Genomic DNA, 23,080 nt, shown 5'->3' on the forward strand with positions numbered 1-23,080 from the left:
GTGACACTTCCTTCTGTCAGAATCCTCCTTAAAGGGCAGCTGCCTCTGACTGCTTTTCCCACCCTGCCATATAATAATTCAGTTCTGAACACACTGTGCAAGGGAGCAGCTTGCTCCTCGGAGAACGCCCACCCAACCCCCATTGCACTCCCATGATAAGTGGGCTAATTTCAAGAGCCAATGACCTTCTTCTCTAAAACAAGACATGTTTTTGGTCACCCTCCTCCTGAAGAAGACAAAAGTCCTAAACTTCCTTCCCTGTACAGAGGAGTCCTCTCCCCACGTGGCCGCCGCATCCCCTACAGACTCCGCTGTCTAGAAGCCTTCAGCCTGGCGGCCCAGCGTCCTGCAAGTCACTGACCTTCGTAAGTGGATGTTCAGCTCATGATGAGTCTGGTGCTGGCAGCTCTGCTCACCGGACAAGTAGAAGTCAATGCTTTAGAGGCTGCAGGGAAGCGACTTCCCCTTGTGCGGGCACTGCCTACTGCACGGTACAGGAGAATGCTTCCCTGAGGAAGCAGCAGCAGCAGGTGCAGGAGGAGGAGGAGAGGAGGAGGAGGAGGCCGTGGGCTTGGGGGGAATGAGGTCCAGAGCTTCGTCATCTGGCATTTCATCCAGGTGATACCTATCTTGCAGCAGCTGCCGGTTCAGATCCTGATTCACCTCTGAAGAGGAGTACCCTGAAGAGTATCTGGATTCCAGTTCTCCATCACTGTCTGAATCGAGAGACACCAGGTTTTCATCTGCACTTTGGTTCAGGGCAGCATAACCCTTATTAAACTTCACTGAATTTCCCCGAAGAGTTGGGATGGTGTGAAGAGGCTCCCATCACGCCTTTCCTCCGAAGGACAGCCTTTGCCAGATCCCGGTGTTTCTGCAGCTTGGCCTGGATGGAAGGCATCCTCGTCATGATGTACGGTCCTCTCTTCTCCACTGCCTCCGGAGCCCAGTCCACCCTCTTGTAGGCACCGGCCACCGCGCCGCCGGGGCCCGGCCGGGCCGGGGTCGTGAGGGTGGGGCGGGGGTCCCGGCCGTTGGCGCGTCGCGGGTCTCGCACGGCGGCCGCGAGGGCGGAGGGGGCGCGCGCGGCCCGTGGGTCGCCATGGCTTGAACGGGCTCCCCACTGGACGGCAGCTCGTCGGGCGACCAACGAGGCCGCCGGAGCCGCAGCGGGGCCGCCCCCATAAGGCTGTAACTTGATGAGCAGCAAGAGAGCCTCAAATGGCTTTGGACTTAATTCTTTGTATCTACCCAAATATTTCATGGGATCATCTGATTACAGATTTTGAGAAGCAAAGAAATCTCAGCTATTTTAGCCCAACCCCTACATTCGGTAGATGAGGAAACTGAGGGTCAGAAAAAAAAAAAACAATGATGATAATCATGATCACATATTCAGTAAGCAGTGGAACCAGGATTTGAATAAAGATGTTTGATTTCAAACTGTTTGGTTTTTCTCCTTCAACATACTGATTAAAAGAACAAATGATAATAATTTTGGATTTGACTTGAAATTTCCCATACAAACAAGCTCTTTGTTACCCTGGTGTGTTTGTTTTTCAGCTGAACTGTCCAAAAAGTAATTTATAAATATTTAGAAATACTCTACTGAAGAATAGAATATGATGAGAGTAAGAAGAGAGCTACCAATTGCTTTAAGAGGCCTTAGGAGAGGAAAATTAATTTTCAGATTTGAAGAGAACAATGAGGGCAGCCTTCTGGAAGAAGGGTCATTTGAGCTCAACCTTCATGAATGTGTAATATTTCTATAGGTTGAGATGGATAAGTATGTGAGAAGCACTTTAGGAACAATAAATAGACTGACAACATATATTTTTTTTTTTATCCCTCCCATCCTCCTCCTGAAGCCAGCAAGCAATCTCATATATATAGTACATTATAATCATGTTAAACATATTTCCACATTAGTCATGTTGTGAGTGAAGAATCAGAATAAGAGGAAAAAAACACAAGGAAGAAGAAACAAACAAAAAAACAACAACATCAAAAGAGAAAACAGTATCTTTCAATCTGCATTCAGATTCCATAATTCTTTTTCTAGATGTGGAGAATATTTTCCATCATGAGTCTTTTGGAACTGTCTAGGATCATTATATTACTAAGAAGAACTAAGTCTATCACAGGTGATCACACAATATTACTGTTACTGTATGCAATGTTCTCTTGGTGCTGGGCACTTCATGTGAACAAAATGACTCCTGATCAATCATTCTCTGGAACTCATCTGCTGTGATGTGTCAAAGGCTCATTTGTTGTCATTCTCACAAGAATGGGAAGCCCACTGTGCAGCTGGTGGGTGCAAAGAATGGGGGCTTACAGGCCCCGTTTTAAACCCTAGTCCCTAATGTAAATGGACCCTCCACTTTTTCATCACTGGTACTGGTAACTCAAGGGTTACAATATATGTGCAAAAACTAGCTAACCAGAACACAATATTCCTAACCCTAATTTCCATAATTATTCTTTGGGTTTTTAGCCAATCAGGGAGGTGACACAGGGGCATTTCTTCAATCTTCCCCTATATAGACACAGCCCAGGAGTGGACCTAATTGAGACCAGCTCAGGGCTCCTTGAACTATGTGATCTTGTTTGCTGGGGGGGAAGGAGGGGATGGAGATCTTTTTCCTCAAACAGGTCCAGAGGAGTGTAATTTGAATGGCGAGTATTATATTCTTATTGAAAGGAGACCATTCCCCATTTCCTGACACTTCACTCAGTATCAAATCATGTAAGTCTTTCCAGGTTTTTCCGAAATCTTCCTGTTCATCATTTCTAACAGCACAATAGGATTCTTCATTCATACAGAACAACTTCTAACATTGAACATGTGAGAGTATCAATGAGTAATCCAATTTAGCTGGAGTAAAAGGAATTTTTTAAAAAGTATGTGGTAAAAGTGAGAAGAAAAGTATTTATTTGATAAAGTTGCTAAGTGTTAAGGCAGTCAGGTGACACAGTGGATGGAATATGGGGCTTGAAGTCAAACAGACTTTAGCTCAAATCCAGCCTCAATTACTTACTAGCTGAGTGACCCTAGGCAAGTCACCTAACCTCTGCCTTAGTATCCTCAATTGTAAAATGGAAATAGTAAGAGAACCCACTTTCCCAGGGTTGTTAGGAGGATCAAATGGTACAGTATTTGTAAAGTGTTTAGTATAGTACCTGGAATACTCTAGGCTCTTAACAAATTTCTGCTTCCTTCTTTTAAGAAAAAAAAAATATGACAAAATGAAACACCTTATTTTCTTTAGTTAATTGTAAACCAAGTTAGGTGAAATCTACACTATGCAGCTAAAAGTGTTCAAGAAAGATCTTGAAGGCCACAGAGATTACTCCCACCCCCACTTTACAGATGAAAAATCTGAGATCCAGAGAAAGGAAATAACTTAAGCATAGACACATAGATAGAAAATAGTTGAGGCAGGAGATTACACTGGGCCGTGAAAAGAATGTTGGACTTAGATTCATGAGTTCTAGGTTCAAATCTGGGTCTGGCCATTTACTATATAAATGACCTAGGGCAATGTAAGGGGCTAAAATTCTAGCTAGTCTGTCTAAAATATCTAATAAGTGGTCACCGATAAATTATAAGCTTTAACGAAAGTTAGACTTTTAAACATTTATTAAGGAGAATAAGAATTTTTTGAAGAGAAAGAGAAAGGCCTAGCTTCATCTATCCATTAAAGAGAGAGAGCATTCCTAGCTCCATTCTCCGCCAGAGTCCACACAAAAGAGAGTCAGCCAGCACACCAGCCTCCCCCTTCTTCCTCCCACAAGCAAACATCACTTCCTGACACCAAAGAAAAGATGCATGTTCTTGCCCTCAGAGACCTCCACCTCATGGCAGAGCTTTTCTACAATAAATCTCCAGCAGGTGGCATCATTCCAATCATTACTGCAAGATAAATAAACATTTTCAGCTACAGTTTCCTTTTCTGTAAAATGAGTAGTTCTCTTTTCTGTGTCTTTCAGGTAGAATTCCTGAGTCCTTCATTCTTATGTTAAACAGGAACATAAAGACTTGGGACTGGGGAGAATTCACTTTAGGGCATAGTGGTCCTTAGCTTGGCTTTCAGTTTACAGGCAGTTTGAAATATAATTGTTAAGACTTGGGCATAGGATTTTTTTTTCTTTTTTTCTTTCTTCTCTCTCTCTCTCTCTCTCTCACTCTCTCTATATATTTAGGGAGAGAGAGAGAGTCGAAAAAGTATGCCCCCTTTAATTTACAGACTATCTTTTTTTCCCCTCACAGAGATCTGTCTCCCTTTCCTCTCTTTTTCTATTTCAGCAAACATGAAAAAAGTCCCCTCTTCAAAAAAAAGAAAGAAAGAAAGAAAGAAAAAAAGAGGGGTATTGTTCCTTCTTTTATAGTTACATTATTGGAATAATTTTTATCCTGATCACTTCATCCACTTCCATATCAAAAATTTAAAGTTTGTAAGTATCATCTATCTATTGATCAATTTATCTATCTCTCACCTATCTATTTTTATAACTTTGGAGATGGTACAGGCAGACTTCTAGGAATTAGTGTCTAGTCTCCCTTCACTTATCTCTAGAAAAACAGGGAATTCATGGTGATGTAGGAGGCAAAAAAAAAGGGTTATCAGAAAAACCTAAGACTCAAGCTCTAATTCAGATATTATCTCTAAAAGGGATTCAGACCCCAGTTAATGGATATCTCACAAGTTAGGATGCTGAGTTCTCTTACCTCCAGAAATCAGTACCCATAACAGGAACAGACAGAGCTAGGCCATGAAGGCCTAAGACTATAACACTGATACATTGACAGGATATATACACTTAGACTAGGAATAAATGAAAAAATGAAGATGTTTTGAAACTAGCCATGGGAAACAGAGAGACATGTGTAGAAAAGGCCAAATTTGTTCCCAGATTCACCTGTAAACCCCCAAAACACACCTCCACAGTAAAAGGTACCCACCTCGGGGGTTGGTTTAGGACCCCAAGAATTCCAAATTAAGATAAACCCACCACTATACCTTCCAAATATGGAGATTATTATAATGAAACTGATAAATCAATTTATCCATACTATCAATATAACTGTCTTTCCTTTCCTTATTCAAGATACTTTTCCACTATTCTGGTTCTCTTACTGTGGTCACCCACAGTATTGCAATAAAACTTGGGAAACTGAATCACTGAGTCTTGTAATTCTTATGGGATGACTCACAATCAATTTGACCCCAAATTCAGCCCACATCAATGGCATGCTTTCTTGAACACTGGGATGCTAGGAGTTATCCTTACAACTGGATATCTACCTCCCATTGATTGGACCACACTTTGCTCTTTGTACCTTGGCTCAAGAGATAACTGTGGTTTGGAAAGCCTTTCTTTCTCACCTCCATCTGCCTATAACATTCTTGTTTTTTAAAACCTAACTTAAATGCTACTTTCTCTTTTAATGCCTCTCTCATTCTTCAATTGTCATTCTTCCTGTTTCAGATCTCCTGACACTTGCGATGTACTAATAATAATTTGTAATATTCTTCTACATAAACAGTTCTTGACCTGTGTGGGGTGGTGGGTGGGTGGTGGTAGTGGTAAGGTGATGTCTGAGATCATTAATGTCTTTGAATCCTTTCAATTTCCAAGACCCCTTGTTATAGGGGAAATAGGTGGGGGTTTGGGATAGGTGTAGGAGTGGGGGTTGGGGTCATTAGGAATTCCTCTTAAAGAATTACAACCTCTTGCACACAAATCCAATAGAATAAGATAATAGTTTATTTAGGGTCTGGGGAAAGGAAACCAAGAGAGAAATCCTTGGACTTCTCATAGGGAGAAAGGCATGGCCAGAGTATGGCTCTGAGATACCAATCTCCTGGAGCAGGAGACAGGCAGGTACTTTTCTAGAGGACTGATGGGGGTGACCATCTGACTGTGGAAAAGCCCCTTATTGAGGGAGGACCATCCCCCAGTGGTGGTAGCTGGGAGAGTTGGGTGAGGGGTGGCTGCAGATCTCTCAAGCTATCTCTCTCTTCCTCTCCCCACAATGGAAGCAGTCACACCTAATCTTCTCTCTCCAGGGGTGGGGGAGACTGGGATGAAGGGTGGGGGTCCTAGGGCTAGCTCTGGTGCCACTTATCTCTTTAGATGTGTCTGTCCTTTGGTTTACTTTCTCAAGGAGAAGGTTCTTTGATGTATCCCAGAAAATTTCTGGGGTGCTAGGCCCATAACACCCCTTATAAATATAGTGTAGACTTCATCCAACTTGTGTCAAACTTAAAAGGATTGAAGTACTTTATCTTGTCTTTTTTTTTTTTCACCTGGGGGAAGGGAACAGAAATTTATTAAGAGTCTACCATTCACCAGCTCCTGTCCTAAGCACTTTACAATTATTGTTTCATTTTATTATCCCAACAACAATGGTGTGTGTGTGTGTGTGTGTGTGTGTGTGTGTGTGTGTGTGTGTGTGTGTGTCTATGCCACGTGCACTGAGTGTGTGAGTGTGTTAGAGAAAAAAGCAGGCATCAGTGCTAGAGAGCTCCCATTTTTGGAGCCATATAAAGTAAAGTCTTGATGCCTACATTCCAGGTATTTTATAGAGGGGACTTTTGTTCAGGTCCAGGTTGAACCAAAAGGCCTCTCAGGCCTTCTATATTTAATTTTCTGTGGTTTTGTAATTTTTCTAATGCATTTTTTCTCCAGCTAATTGCTCTCACAATGAATCTTAGGGCCTGGAATAAATCCTCCTACCCAGGAAACCTGTTTGTTGTTTAAAAAAAAAAAAGGAAGAAAGAAAGAAAAAGAGAAAAAGAAACTTCCCCATTGAAATGTATGCTTGCTTGCACTGCCCAAAAAATGTGCATTGAAGCAATTTAAAGAGATGAGTTCAGAGAAGCTAGATTCAATATGGAGCGTTTAAATTCTGAGAATCAGCAGGGACCCCTATTCAGAAAGCCAAAAGGAAATGAAGAAGTGGCTCTAATAAAAATTTACCAGGAAGCCAATGGGGTTTAGTCAGAAACTTCACACTATCTTTGTCTCTCTGCAACCCCTTATTTATCTGAGTTTACTCTCATTCCATTTGTTAAAGGGTGAATATTGTCTTTATTACAGGAAAGAAAAATGATCTGAGGTGAAGAGGGCATAGAAAAATTTGAAAAAAAGGGAATAGAGAGAAACACACACAGAGAAAGACAGAAAGAGGCAGAAATAGGCAGAGAGATATGGAGACAGAGAAACAGAAAGGCAGGCAGGAAAACATTGACAGAGGTAGGTACACAGAGACACAAAGAAAGAACAACACTGAAACACAGAGACAGACCAGGAGATGTTGGAAACAACACAGATCTAGAGAGAGAAAGAGAGAGAGAGAGAGAGAGAGAGAGAGAGAGAGAGAGAGAGAGAGACCTAGCTAGAGATTGCAGCTTTGGTAAATGGGGAGAGGAGGCCTGTTCAAATATTTAAGGTAAACACTATAATCATGGCCAGAGATTTTGACAATTATTTGTTAATCTCTGAAAAGTATCAGAGGTAAGAGCTATAGAATGGAAATTATAAACTAGATATTTTACAGGACCTAGAAATCTCCATTGAATCAAATGTCAAAAGCAAAGGCATGAACTAAGTTTTACTTAAGATCCAGCAATATTTGAAAGGAGAAATATTAGAAAAGCGGAACGGTTTTGGAAGAAGAAGAGGAAGTAGAGAAGAAATTTTCAACATTTGCTGGATTATGGAGAAAGCAAGGGAGTTCCTAAAAAAACAAAAACAAAATCTACTTCTCTGTCACTGATTACAATGAATCCTTTGACTGTGTGGATAATAACAAAATGTGACAAGTCTTCAAAGGGATGGGAGTGCTGGATTATCTTCCTTGTCTATCGAGGAACCTGTATGTGGGCCAAAAAGCAATAGTTTAAACCAAACATGGAACAACTGATAGGTTTAAATTTGGGAAAGGATTATGAGGAGGCTATATATTGTCACTTTAAAAAAAATTAGCATATATTCATAGTACATCATGTGAAATGCCAGGCTGGATGAATCAAAAGTTCGAATTAAGGGTTCTGGGGGAAAAAAAAAAACATATTATCAATCTCAGACCTACAGATGATACAACTCTGATGACAGAAAATGAAGAGGAATTAAGAAGCCTTTTGATGAGGTTGTAGGAGAAAAGTATAAAAGCTAGATTGAAGCTTACATTAATAAACAAACAAATAAAAACAACAATAAAAATCTAAGATCTTGGCAACTGACCCCATCATTTCCTGGTAAATAGGCAAAAATTAAACTGATGCAGTTGTCAGATTTTATATTTGGGTGCTCAAAGGTCACTTAATGAAATTAAAAGACTCTTGCTCCTTGCAAAGATAGCTTTGGCAAATCTGGACAGCATACTAAAGAACACAGACAACATCTTGCTGCTAAAGGTCCATAGAGTCAAAACTATAGTTTTTTCCAGTAGTTATTCATGACTGTTAGAGTTGGATTGTAAAGAAAGTTGAACCCCACCACATCTACAGTTTCAAACTATGGCGCTGGAGAAGACTTTTTCGAGTCCCTTGGACCACAAGTAGATCAAATCACTCAATACTTAAAGAAATAAATTCAGACTTTTGACAAGAAGGTCAAATACTGAAGCAGAAGCTTAAATAATTTGGCCACATAACGAGACAATGGGATTCATTGCAAAAGACCCTGAAGTTGGAAAAGTTTAAATGCAAAAGGAAAAGGAAACAGCAGAAGATAAGATGGATAGATGATACCATGAAAACAATGAACATGAACTTGGCCAGACTTCAAGAGAATAGAATAGAAGTATCTGCTGTGCCTATGGTCCATGGAGTCATACACAAATGAAAAAATAACAGGCACAAAATAATGTCCATATGCAACTTGGAAGTCCTGAAAAGGCTTTTTTGCACAATGGAATAAAATAAGATCATGATACAAATCAAATGTAATAGGATTAGATGAGAGCGAGAAGCTAAATTGGAAAGTGGATAGTGCTAGACCTGGAGTCAGAAAGATGAGTTTTCCTGAGTTCAAATTTGGCCTCTGACTCCAGCTGTGTGATACTGGGCATGCCACTTAACCCTATTTACCTCAGTTTCCTGATCTAGAAAAAGAATTGGAGAAAGAAATGGCAAATCACTCCAGTATTTTTACTAAGAAAACCTCAAATGGGTCATGAAGAGTAAAACTTGACTGAAACAACTCACTGAACAACAATTGAAATAGACACAGATCATAGAGATCACATACAATTTTCAAATATCAAATCTCCTTGACTTTTAAAGTCCTCCAACCTGACTCTCCTACACTTCCAGTCTTCTTACGTACCACTCTGCTGCCACACTCTGTCATCCAGTGATGCTAGTGTCCTTGCTCTTCCTCCAACATAACATCTAATCTGCTCCAAGTATCCCCCCACCACAACACACACTCTGATGCTTAGAACTCTCCTCATATCCACCTCCTGACTTCCCTAGCTTCCTTGGAGTCTCAGTTAAAATCCAGCCTTTGGAAATGAACCTTCTCAAGCCTCCTTAATATTAATGCGGCATCTTTAAGGTTATTGCAATTTTTCCCTATCTATAGTTTATTTGTAAATAGTTGTTTGCCTGATATCTGTACGTTTAGACTGTGAGCTACTTGAGTGCAAGGGATTTTGTTGGTTGTTTTTTTTTTTTCCTTACTTTCTATTCTGTTCTTTTCTCTTTTTGAATTTATTTTTGCCTTTCTTTGTATCCTCAACACAGTGCCTGGAATTTAGTAATTGTTAAAAGGTGATTGACTGATAACTGACTGACTGAAAATCAATCAATAATGATTTATTAAATACCTACTAAGTGTCTACAGAAAAAAAAATGCTAGCAGATGGATTCCAGTGACTGTTTTGCATCAAGTCAAGGTCTAGGAACCAACTTTTGCCCCAGTACTGGAAGATACCTATAGTAGGAATATAACACTAAAGCCAAAGAAATAGTGAATCCTTTAGGCATCCTAGAATTGTCCATCTAGACACTTAGAAGAAAGATAGCTTCTGGCACCATGCCATCTTTGGGGTTAAGAGATGTGCAGATAGGGCAGCTAGGTGGTGCATTGGATAAAGCACTGGCCCTGGATTCAGGAGGACCTGAGTTCAAAGCCAGCCTCAGACACTTGACACTTACTAGCTGTGTGACTTTGGGCAAGTCACTTAACCCCCATTGCCCCACAAAAAAAAGAAAAATAAAAGAGATTTGCAGATATGGACTCATAAAAGATATGGACCCTATTAGTCATGAAAAGAACAACTCAGGAGGTTGTCATTCCTATTGTATGAATGAAAAAAAAAAGTCCATGCCTTTGGTTTCATAATTGATGAGAAAAGAGTGATTATAATGAAGAGGATGAGGAGGAAGATGAGGAATTTGGGGGTCCAATTGATTGTGAGTCATCCCAAAAGAATTACAAGACTCAGTGACTCAGTTTCCTAAGTTTTATTGCAATACTGTGGGTGACCACAGGGAGAGAACCAGAATATTGGAAAGGTGTCTCTCAAATAAGGAAAGGAAAGACAGTTATATTTATAGTATGGATAAATTGATTATCAGTCTCATTATAATAATCTCCACCTTGGGGAGGTACAGGGGAGGGCTTATCCTAATTTGGAGTTCCTGGGGGTCCTAATACAACCCGCAAGGGGCTTACCTTTTTCTGTGGAGGTGTTTTTTGGGGATTTACACATCATAACATGAATCTGGGGACAAATTTGGCCTTTTCTGCACATGTCTCTTTCTGATTCCCATGGTTAGTTTCAAAATAGAATCACTTTTTCATTAGAATTTCTATAGGTTGTCTTTTTCCTTTATTGTTATTTTGACCTGACCCGCTCTGGTCCGTTATGGATGTTGATCAGTATGGGTATGAAAACCGAACATAAGTTATCCATTAACTGGGATCTGACTCCCTTTTAGAGCTAATATCTGTATTACAGCTTGGGTCTTAGGTTTTTTCTATTAACCCTTTTTTGCCTCCTACATTATAACTAGAGAAAAAAGAATTGCCCATATTAGGCCCTAACAAAATGTTTTTTGAATTGGCTCCTGATTTTAGTGGAGATTTATTAATAAGGAAGCTTGAATCATCCTTTCCAAGGTTATTTTCCATCTAATTTCTGTAACATTTGCAGGATAAAAATCAGGGCTATACCTCTGATCTCACTGATGTTGGAGCTCCACTTTCTCTAAATTTTGTCAAGATCAGTTGCCTAGAACATTAAAAGATTAAGTGCCTTGCCTGGGAACACATAGACAGTATGCTTGAGAGGCGTGATTTGAAACTAGGTCTTCCTGGACCCAAGGATGGCTTTTATCTAGTACGCTGCCAGTGTCCATCCAATTTATGCATATTGACTTCCATGTTAGCTTTCCCATTGGGCTGGGAGCTTCCTTTTGCCTTTCTTTGTATCTCTAGCACTGGGACATAAGAAGGACTTAAAAAATTTGGACTGATTGATTGACATAAATAACTTAAAAGGTCATCTAGTGTGAGGCTCTTAATAATTGAAGAAATTGGAATCAGGAAAAGGAAAGTGACTTGTTCCTTCACCTCTGACCTTTTTTCTTTGTGCTAAGAAAATTTCCAGCACTATGCCATGTTCCTACATGATCTGTACTTGTCCAAGTTGCTTATTTATAGAAGAACCTATCCATCTCACTCTCCTAAATACATATGCAGATGTAATCTTCATGGAGAAAAAGCAGTGACAGAGAAGCTATATTTCTCTCTGCTCTCCATTATGTCAGCAACTTAGCCCTGATGATATGTTTCCTGGTAATGCAGAGAAATGTGGAAAGAGATAGTTGATCTGTATTGTCAATCCCTCTATGTCACCAAAGACATTTGGCAAAAGACCCCTAGAGGCTATCTGATGCCTGGAAAGAACTGGTACTGCTAGAGTAAATTAAATTTGCATTCACTGTATATATTGTTAATGCTATTACATATTTTAAAATACATGGATGCACCAGCTGGTGTGTATCCCTGCTTTGTAATACAGAGTCATCTCCTTATATTAAGGCCTATGTATCCACTTTGAAGATTTCAGGCGGGTCTGTCATGCATAATGGAAATGTAAAGTGGCATGGACTGGAAGAGACTGGGTGTAGGAGGGGACTGGGGTTCATTTGCAGTTTCTGGGCTCTCTGCATTCTGTGGGTGTGTTATTTTCAGTTTTGAAATAAGTGATAACTCAATGCAGTGATTCATTACCTTAAGATGGCCGGCAGCCTTGAATAAGCTTTTCTCAGCTTCTCTTGAAAATGAATTTTTCCCATAACTTTCTTTCTTTATGAAGCCCCCCCCCCATTCCTAAGATTGCTTGCATGCCAAATATCAATCAGGTTGAAGCAGGAGCTGCTTAGAAATATACTTTTTTATGTCTGGATTCTACAAGACTAGAGTCATGTACCACTTTGGTGGCTCAGCAGATTACAGTTTGAGTCAAAGGTTTTTTTGAAATCAGAGGACTTGGCTTGAATTCCTGACTCTGAAACAACTGTTTTTTCATCATTGGAGATTGGCAAGCAAAGAATGGGTGGAGCTTCTTTAATGACATTGGCAAGTGAGAGATGTTTTAGAATATGGGTTGGTGTATTTGGCTGCTGAGGTCCTTCTAATACTCAAAATATATACCCCACATGATCTCAGTCATGCCATTTACCTTCTTTTGGCTTCTGGCTTTTTCATTTGAAAAAAAAATGAGAGTCTGACATTAGCTGGCTTCTAAGATTTGTCTAACATCTATATCTATCATCCTTTAATTTTGTAGCAGTACACAAGAGCATTCATGACATCTGCTCAGCAATTAAAAGGATTCCTGGAATGAGACATATCATAATGCAATTATGTCCATTATACAATGAATCCGTTAGGATGGGTTCCTAACCTTCATCTCAAACTCTAATCTAATATATTTTTTGTGTGTGCGCACGCGCACACACACACACACACACACACTCAAATTAGAGGCACTGAACTAAGATAAATATATACTCTTCTAATTCAGACAGGATTGGATTGGAGAGAGGAGAGAATCAGAAATGGAAAGAAAACTGGAAGAGAAGGACAAAAGGAGAGAGGAAGAGAAAGGATAAGAGACAGGGAAGGGAATGAGTTAGGGAAGAAGGAAGAAAGGGAGGAAGGAAGGAAAGAAGGAAGGAAAATTGGAGAGAAGGAAGGAGTCTAGTATGATGTCTGACAGAGTAGGTACTTAATAAATACTTGTTCAATTAAGTTGCATTGAATTGAGTTGAACTGAGTTACCTTGATAACTTGTTCTTAGGCTTAGTAGCTCTGTCATAATATATGTTTGTTGAATATAGAAGAATAGAATTGTTGAAAAATCCTTTGCAGTTAAGTCCAAGATAACCTGCCAAGAAATAATCATATGATGTGCCCAGAGCAAACATGTATGTCTTTAGCATCATTCTCCAATGGCTTAGCCACAATTTTTCTTCCTTCCAGTACTACACTACTATTGGGGAAGAGAAAACATGAGCCACTTCTTCCATTTATATTTCTTATGGATTACTATATAACCATAATGCAGTAAAATCCTTAAGAAATGGCTTAGAACATGTATATGTTGTTTGCAGGTAGCAGGGCAAGAGAAAAAGGGAAACACAAAAAAACCAAGATTCCACAAAGCAAGAAAGAAAATAAGTAAAAACTGTTTTGTATCTCAGAGACAATCCTGGATTGTTGTTTAACTCTAATTGACAGGACATTTGTTGGCAGAGGAATAGCTTCTGAATGGATGAAACATGACTTGCCTGGGAAACTCAGCAGGCCAGTGCCACCCCAATTCTTGTCAGGGGGATGAGGTCGGCAGAAAGTAAATGAAATCCTCCCTCATGGTTCTTCCACCAATATATTCTCAAATTTCCCTGTTGAGTCCAGTGAAGTTAATTGTCCCCTTGTGTCCTGGAAGTGACAGTGTGAATGCCTGTTCTTTGGTTCATTGGATAATAAAGTTAGACATGAAAGGATACTCCTATTACCCATTTGCCTCTATCTCATGTGCCCCTAGAATCAACTCACTCTTATCAAAGTCTTTTGCTCAAATGTCACAGAAGAAAGTGCAAGTAGAATAATTCTCCACATTAACTAGTGTTCATTCTTCCATAAACACATTCAGAATCGTGGAAAGAGTGGTCTGAAAATTAAAATAACAATGGTAGTGAGGCTTATATGTGATATAGGTAACAGTCTGGTCCACAGGCTCAGGAAGATCCCTCTTTCCTCTGGGGTTCAGGAAGAGCTCATCTTTACAATCTGACTTTTTATTGCTCAAGGTCATAATCCCTAAAGATGTTTCTTCCTTTCAATGCACATGTTTCAGTTGTCCATGTGTGCCTTAGTTTCCTGATTGAATCAGTGATTCTTCCTCATCCAATATAGGTCCCTCACAACTCTATAGCCAATGGGTGCAGTAGAAAGAAATACCGAAGTTCTCCTCCGCCCCCCCCCCAAGTGGTCACCTATCCATGTAGCTTCAGAGGGCTCAAACTCTAATATTCACCCAGAAACTAGGTATTTAATACTGCAAGACTCAAACCTAAGTTGCTGGTTTAGCTGAATATATTGTTGTCTTCCTGATTAAAAAATAGTTCAAATCCCATAAAAGTATCATGATATAGACACATTTTATTTTCACATGAAACACTCATCTTTTATGATTTCACCCACTTATTCTATCAACTGAATTTGTAGGGGAGGAATCATATGGACCTTCCCATTAAAAAGTAGCATCAAGGGGGCGGAGCCAAGATGGCGGAGAGGAAGGAACAAGTTGCGTGAGCTCTCCTGTTCCCTCAAAAAGAACATTAAATCAAGCCTCTGGACTGATTCTGAAACTACAGAACCTGCAAAGAGACAGAGAGACACAGTCTTCCAACCAGAGATAATTTAGAAGACTTCAGGAAAAGGTCGGTCTGACTCGGGCAAAAGGGAGGCCCAGTGCAGGGCAGCAATCCAGCGCCGAGGAGGTCAGGACAAGTCAGCAGGGAGCTGCGGGTCACAGCTGAACAACTGAGGCCCCTGGAACCTGGCTCAAAAATCTGGTGGCCAAGAAGGACAGTGGAAAAACCTACCTCCACTGGCCGGGAGGCCCACGAACGGGTCAGGTGGGAACAGACACCAGGAGCAGGCGCCTGGCTGGCCAAGCACACCCAGACAGGAAATTCAGGGGGGCGAACAGCACACACTATAAAGGCCTCAGAGTAAAAAGCCAGTGACACAGCACCTATACCCCTGCACAAGAAGCCCAAAACAGGGACCCTGGTTCCCCAAGAGCAGACCTCAACTTAAAAAATAAATAAATAAATTGCAATAATGAGTAAGAAGCAAAAAAGAGCCCTCTCCATTGAGAGTTTCTGTATCAATAGGGAAGAAGCCAATGCAAATCCAGATGAGGACAATACCCTCAAATTGCCTACATGTGAAGCCTTATGGGGGAAGGTGAATTGGTCTCAAGAATAAAAAGCCTTCCTGGAAGAGCTCAAAAAAGATTTTAAAAATCAAGTGAAAGTGGTAGAAGAAAAAATGGGGAGAGAAATGAAAGCAAAACAAGAAAACTATGAAAAAAGAATCAGCAGCTTGGAAAAGGAAGCACAAAAATTGACTGGCCAAAAGGAAAAAAAAAAAGAGCGTAATTTCACTGAAGAAAACAATGCCTTAGTAAAAAAGGTACATAATCTCACTGAAGACAACAATGCCTTAAAAATTAAAATGGGACAGTTGGAAGATAAGGAATCCATGAGACACCAGGAATCAGTCAAGCAGAATCAAAAGAATGAAAAAATAGAAGAAAATGTAAAATACCTCATTGGAAAGAAAACTGATCTGTAAAACAGATCAAGGAGAGAAAATTTGAGAATCATTGGTCTGCCTGAAAGCCATGACCAGAAAAGGAATCTAGACACCATATTCCAGGAAATTATTAAGGAGAACTGCCCTGATATCATAGAATCAGAGGATAAAATCATCGTTGAAAGAATACACCCATCACCTCCTGAAAGAGACCCAAAAAGGAAAACTCCAAGGAATATTGTAGCCTAATTCCAGAATTATCAGGTGAAGGAGAAAATACTCCAAGTATCCAGAAAGAAGCAATTTAAATGTCATGGAGCCACAGTCAGGATTGCTCAGGACCTGGAAGTTTCAACATTGAAGGACAAAAAGGCTTGGAATATGATATTCTGGAAGGCAAAGGAGCTTGGATTGCAGCCAAGAATCTATTACCGAGAAAAAACTGAGCATTCTCTTTCAGGGGAAAAGATTGACATTTAATGACCTTAGAGACTTTCAATCTTTCCTGGCAAAAAGAACAGAACTGAATAGAAAATTTGATCTTAACATACAAGACTCAAGAGAAGTTTAAAAGGGTAAACAGAGGGAAAAAAAAAGGATTACTCAATTAGGTTAAACTGCTTATATCCCTACACGGGAAGATAATACTCATAACTCTTAAGAACTACAAATGTATTTGGGCAGAGAGAAGGAGTTTACACAGAGGGTATAAATATAAATTGTCTTTGATGTGATGATACAAAAAAAAATTAAGGGGTTAAAAAGGGAGTCTAAGGGGAAGAAAGGAAAGGGGAGGTGGAATGGGATGAATTATATCATATGAAGAGGTGAAAAAAACTATTACAATAGAGGGAAAGAAAGGAGGGGTGAATATTGTTTCAACCCTACTCTCATTTGATTTGATTCAAAGAGGGAATAAGATATATGTTCATTGGGATAAAGAAACTTAGCTCCTTCTTGAGGGAAGCAAAAGGAGAAGGGAAAGGGGGGAACTGATAGAAGGGAGGACAAAAGCAAGGGAGAAAAGGGTAAAGAAAAGAGAGGGGGGTGATAAAAAGGGAGGACAGATTGGGGGAGGCAGGGGTAAGAAGTAAAACATCGGTGAGGAAGAATAGGGTGAAAGAAGGGGGGAAAAGTACAAAGGGGGTAAATAAAATGGAGGGGAATAGACAGTCAGTAATAATAACTGTGAATGTGAATGGGATGAACTCTGCTATAAAACAGGAATGAATTGCAGAGTGGATTAAAAACCAGAATCCTACAATATGCTGTTTACAAGAAACCCATTTGAAGCAGAGAGATACACACAGAGTAAAGGTAAAAGGCTGGAGCAGAATATGCCTCAGCTAAAGTAAAAAAGGCAGGGGTAGCAATCCTTATCTCAGACAAAGTGCAGGCAAAAATAGATCTCATTAAAAGAGAAAAGGAAGGAAATTACACCTTGCTTAAAGGTACTATAGATATTCAAGTAATATCAATATTAAATATGTATGCGCCAAGTGGTATAGCATCCAAGTTCTTAGAGGAGAAGTTAAATGAGTTACAGGAGGAATTAAACAATAATACTATACTAGTGGGGAACCTGAATCTCCCCCTCTCTGAATTAGATAAATCTAGCCAAAAAATAAATAAGTAAGAAGTGAAAGAGGTGAATAGATTACTAGAAAAGTTAGACACGATAGATGTCTGGAGAAAATTGAATGGGGATAGAAAGGAATATACCTTTTTCTCAGCAGTACATGGCACATTTTCAAAAATTGACCATGTATTAGGGCACAAAAACATCATAGTCAAATGTAGAAAGGCAGAAATAGTAAATGCATCCTTCTCAGATCATGATGCAATAAAAGTTACATGTAAGAAAGAGCCAGGGAAAAGCAGAATGAAAATCAATTGGAAACTAAATAATTTCATTCTAAAGAATGAATGGGCCAAACAACAAATCATAGAAACAATCAATAACTATATCCAAGAGAATGACAATAATGAAACAACATACCGAAATCTATGGGATGCAGCCAAAGTAGGGCTTAGGGGAAAATTTATGGCTCTAAATGCTTACATGAATAAAAAAGAAAAAGAGGAGATTAATGAATTGGGCGTACAACTTAAAAAGCTAGAAAAAGAACAAATCAGAAATCCCCAATTAGATACTAAACTAGAGATCCTGAAAATTAAAGGAAAAATTAATAAGATTGAAAGCAAAAAAAACTATAGAATTAATCAATAAAACTAAGAGCTGGTTTTATGAAAAAACCAATAAAATAGATAAAATATTGGTTAATTTGATTAAAAGAAAAGAAAGAAGAAAACCAAATCACCAGTATCAAAAATGAAAAGGGTGATGTTACCACCAATGAAGTGGAAATTAAATCAATAATTAGGAATTATTTTGCCCAACTGTATGCCAATAAATTTGACAATCTAAATGAAATGGATGAATATTTACAAAGATACAAACTGCCCAGGTTAACTGAAGAGGAAATAAAATCCTTAAGTAAACCCATATTAGAAAAAGAAATTGAACAAGCCATTAATGTACTCCCTAAGAAAAAATCCCCAGGGCCAGATGGGTTTATGGGTGAATTTTACCAAACATTTAAAGAACAATTAATTCCAATATTATACAAATTGTTTGGAAAAATAGGTGAAGAAGGAGTTCTACCAATTTCGTTTTATGACACAAATATGGTGGTGATATCAAAACCAGGCAAAGCAAAAACAGAGAAAGAAAATTATAGACCAATTTCCCTAATGAATATTGATGCAAAAATCTTCAATAAGATATTAGCAAGGAGATTACCACAAGTGATCACCAGGATAATACACTATGTCCAGGTGGGATTTATACCAGGAATGCAGGGCTGGTTCAACATTAGGAAAACTATTAACATAATTAACCACATCAATGAGAAAACCAACCAAAATCATACGATTATCTCAATAGATGCAGAGAAAGCTTTTGACAAAATACAACACCCATTCCTAATAAAAACACTGGAGAGTTTAGGAATAGGGGGCGCTTTCGTTAAAATAATAAACAGTATCTACCTAAAGCCATCACCAAGTATTATATGCAATAGAGATAAATTAGAGGCCTTCCCAGTAAGATCAGGGGTGAAACAGGGATGTCCATTATCAACCCTATTATTTAATATGGTACTAGAAATGTTAGCTTTAGCAATCAGAGAAGAGAAAGGAATTAAAGGAATTAGAATAGGCAAGGAGGAAACAAAACTATCACACTTTGCAGATGATATGATGGTATACTTAAAGAATCTTAGAGAATCAACTCAAAAATTACTTGAAACAATTAACAACTTTAGCAAAGTAGCAGGATATAAAATAAATCCACATAAATCATCAGCATTTCCATACATGACCAACAAAGTCTAGCAGCAAGAGATAGAAAGAGAAATTGCATTTAAAGTAACGGTAGATAATATAAAATACTTGGGAGTCTATTTGCCAAGACAAACCCAGGAACTCTAAGACCACAACTACCAAACACTCTTCACACAAATCAAATCAGATCTAAATAATTGGAAAGATAACAATTGCTCATGGATAGGCAGAGCTAATATAGTAAAAATGACAATACTGCCTAAATTAATTTACTTATTCAGTGCCATACCAATCAGACTACCTAAAAATTATTTTACAGAGCTAGAAAAAATAATAACAAAATTAATCTGGAAAAACAAAAAATCAAGAATATCCAGGGAAATAATGAAAAAAAAATTAGAAGGAAGGTTGGTTAGTGGTACCAAAACTGGAACTTTACTATAAAGCGGCAGTCATCAAAACAATCTGGTACTGGCTAAAAAATAGAGTGGTAGATCAATGGAATAGGCTAGGCACAGAAAATGCAGTATTAAATGACACTAGTAATGTAGTGTTTAATAAACCCAAAGACTCCAGCTTCTGGGATAGGAACTCAGTATTTGACAAAAACTGCTAGGAAAACTGGAAGATAGTATGGCAGAAATTAGGCATAGATCAACATCTTACACCTTATACTAAAATAAGCTCAAAATGGATACACGATTTAGACATAAGAGGTGATACCATAGGCAAATTAGGAGAGAAAGGAATAGTCTACCTATCAGATCTTTGGAAAGGAGAACAGTTTATGACCAAACAAGAGATAGAGTATATTATAAAATGCAAAATGGATGATTTTGATTACATTAAATTAAAAAAAAATTGTACAAACAGAAGCAATGCATCCAAAATTAGAAGGAAGGCAGAAAGCTGGGAAACAATTTTTTTGGCCAGTACTTCTGATAAAGGCCTCATCTCTAAAATATATAGGGAACTAAATCAAATTTATAAGAATCCAAGTCATTCCCCAGTTGAGAAATGGTCAAAGGATATGAACAGGCAGTTTTCTGATGAAGAAACCAAAGCTATCTATTCCCATATGAAAAAAATGCTCTAAATCACTATTGATTAGAGAGATGCAAATTAAAACAACTCTGAGGTACCACCTGACACCTTTCAGATTGGATAAAATGACAAAAAAGGAAAATAATAAATGTTGGAGAGGCTGTGGGAAAATTGGAACACTAATGCATTGTTGGTGGAGCTGTGAACTGATCCAACCATTCTGGAGAGCAGTTTGGAATTATGTCCAAAGGGCAATAAAGCTGTGCATACTCTTTGACCCAGCAATACCACTTTTGGGTCTTTTTCCCAAAGAAATCATGGAAGGGGGAAAGGGACCCACATGTACAAAAATATTTATAGCTGCTCTTTACGTGGTAGCAAGGAATTGGAAGTTGAGGGGGTGCCCATCAATTGGGGAATGGCTGGACAAGTTGTGGTATATGAATACAATGGAATACTATTGTGCTGTAAGAAATGATGAGCAGGAGGAGTTCAGAGAAACCTGGAGGGTCTTGCTTGGACTGATGATGAGTGAGATGAGCAGAACCAGAAGATCATTGTACACAATATCATCAACATTGAGTGTTGACCTACTGTGATGGACTCTATTCTTTTTACCAATGCAATGGTACAGAAGAGTTCCAGGGAACTCATGATAGAAGAGGATCTCCAAATCTAAGAAAAAAAAAAAAACTGTGGAGTATATATGCTGAATGAACCATACTTTTTCTTTTGTTTTTGGTGCTGTTGTTTTTACTATTTTGAGGTTTTTCATCATTGCTCTGATTTTCCTCTTATAACATGACTAATTCAGAAATAGGATTAATGTTATTATGTGTATATATATATATATAACCTATATCAGATTATCTGCTGTCTAGGGGAGGGCGGAGGTAGGGGATGGAGGGAGAAAATTCTGAAATTGGAAAGCTTGTATAAACAAAAGTTGAGAGCTATCTTTACATGTAACGGAAAAATAAATAAATATTTTTTAAAAAGTAGCATCAAAAACTTTGTGCTGTTTGTCATAATTAATTATAGAAGTGTTTAAAGCCATATCTTCTATATATTATCAATCATCTCTCTCTATTACCTCTATACTATTTATCTATCCATTCTTTCTATCTATTTATCTTTTTAAAGTTTCTCCTAAATAATAGTCATAAAATTCAAGAAAATTACTTTTTTGTAAATAACTAGACCATCTAAATGAGGTATAATACAAATAGCAGAAATTAAAGGATGCGCAATTGATAGAATGAATATTGTAGAGGACCATGACATCGAGATGTGATGTCATAACTTTCAGTGAATTGGATTTAAGTGAGGGAAGGTTTTGCAAAGTCACTTCCAAATGGGTCTTGTGGAAGAATATACATCAGCACAACTGGAAATGGCCCAAGATGCAGTGGAGGACATTTTGTAAACCTGTTCTGGACATATGTAGTGGAAGGCCATATACCCCTACCCTAATACTTCAGTGAAGCTGTACTCTGACTCTTAAAAGTATAGAGAAAAAACAAACACAGATTTGAGGTTAGGTGTAATTATTCTTTCCCTTCCTTCCTCCTTCTACTTCTCTTCCCTTAGCCTTTTTAAAGGCAAAAACTATGAGCTGCAACTACTGCGATGAGGAGCCTCTCCCCTGTTCAGATACCATGTGGCCATGAATATACAATGTACTTGTCTTGTGTCTCTTATCTGTATTCTTTTTTAATTGTAGGTGGATGAGCATTAAGAAGCATAAAAAAACAGGTTACAATTAATTTCAGTACTTCAAAAGTTTGTAAAAGGCATTAGAGGTCTCACGATTTGATTAAATTTACAGAGATTGCCAACAGCCACCTCCAAGTCTTGTGAAGAGCTAACAACCATGAGGTCTGGCTGAATTGACCCAACCTAGTAGGGGACTGAACTGTTACCCAGAAATGAGACAGATCATCCATTAGCTATTGCACAAACTTGGTGGAGATTCTGTGAAAGTAGAAAAGGACTCATAGACTAAGGATCTACTTAAAGTTTCAGTCTGCTCTTCCAATGGACTGAATTGGTGTGGAAATGAAAGTGAGTTATCAAAATTTAAGAGGCATTAAGCTCTGTGTCCTCATTATATGTTCTTAGTATTTTTTTGTTGAAAAATTTCATTGATATTAAAGGATCTAAGAGATCAACTGGTCAATTGATATTGTGATGGAGGATGAAAATTAGAAATGTTAGTAATGAATCCTAACACCTCAGTTATCCCTAAAACTCTGAATGGAAAAGGAAAACTCCCTATATGAAGCTTCTGGGGATTTAGTACTGTGAGTAAAACTGAAGTTACTGAACCCAAAGTCTACACTACAAATGTACAGATGAAAAACATTTATTCAGTACTATTTATAAGTCAAAATACACTCAACTGTCTTAAATGCAGTTTTTGTATAAAAATCAATACAAAAGTACAATCAAAGATCATTTTTAAATGCCTACTATGAGCCAGATGCACTAAGTGATGGGTAAACAAGGAAAGATAAAATATAATCCCCAATGTCAAGGAATTTACATTCTCATGGGAGGCACAACATAAAAAGAATTATGAGGAGACAAGGTATTTACAGGGTAAACTGGGAATAAATGACAGAGAGAGGGTACTAGTCTTAAAGGATGTCAGTAAAGGTTTCTGAAGGTGAAACTTGACCTGGCCTTAGAAGAAAGCTATAGAAGACAGGAAATAGAGGGATACTCTATAAATGTAAATATATAAAATATATGCATAAGTAACTATGAGTAAATATTTACCATGAATAAATATTTTATCTATATGTATAAATGTATGTAAATACAATGTGTAGGT

General features: G+C 38.4%; 1 pseudogene; it reads right to left on the reverse strand.

The window, feature by feature from the left end:
- Positions 1-481: 481 nt before the first annotated feature.
- Positions 482-1,104, reverse strand: LOC122744547 (annotated as a pseudogene).
- Positions 1,105-23,080: the final 21,976 nt, after the last annotated feature.

The sequence above is a fragment of the Dromiciops gliroides genome, chromosome 2 (assembly GCF_019393635.1).
Source record: "Dromiciops gliroides isolate mDroGli1 chromosome 2, mDroGli1.pri, whole genome shotgun sequence".
Lineage (NCBI taxonomy): Eukaryota > Metazoa > Chordata > Mammalia > Microbiotheria > Microbiotheriidae > Dromiciops > Dromiciops gliroides.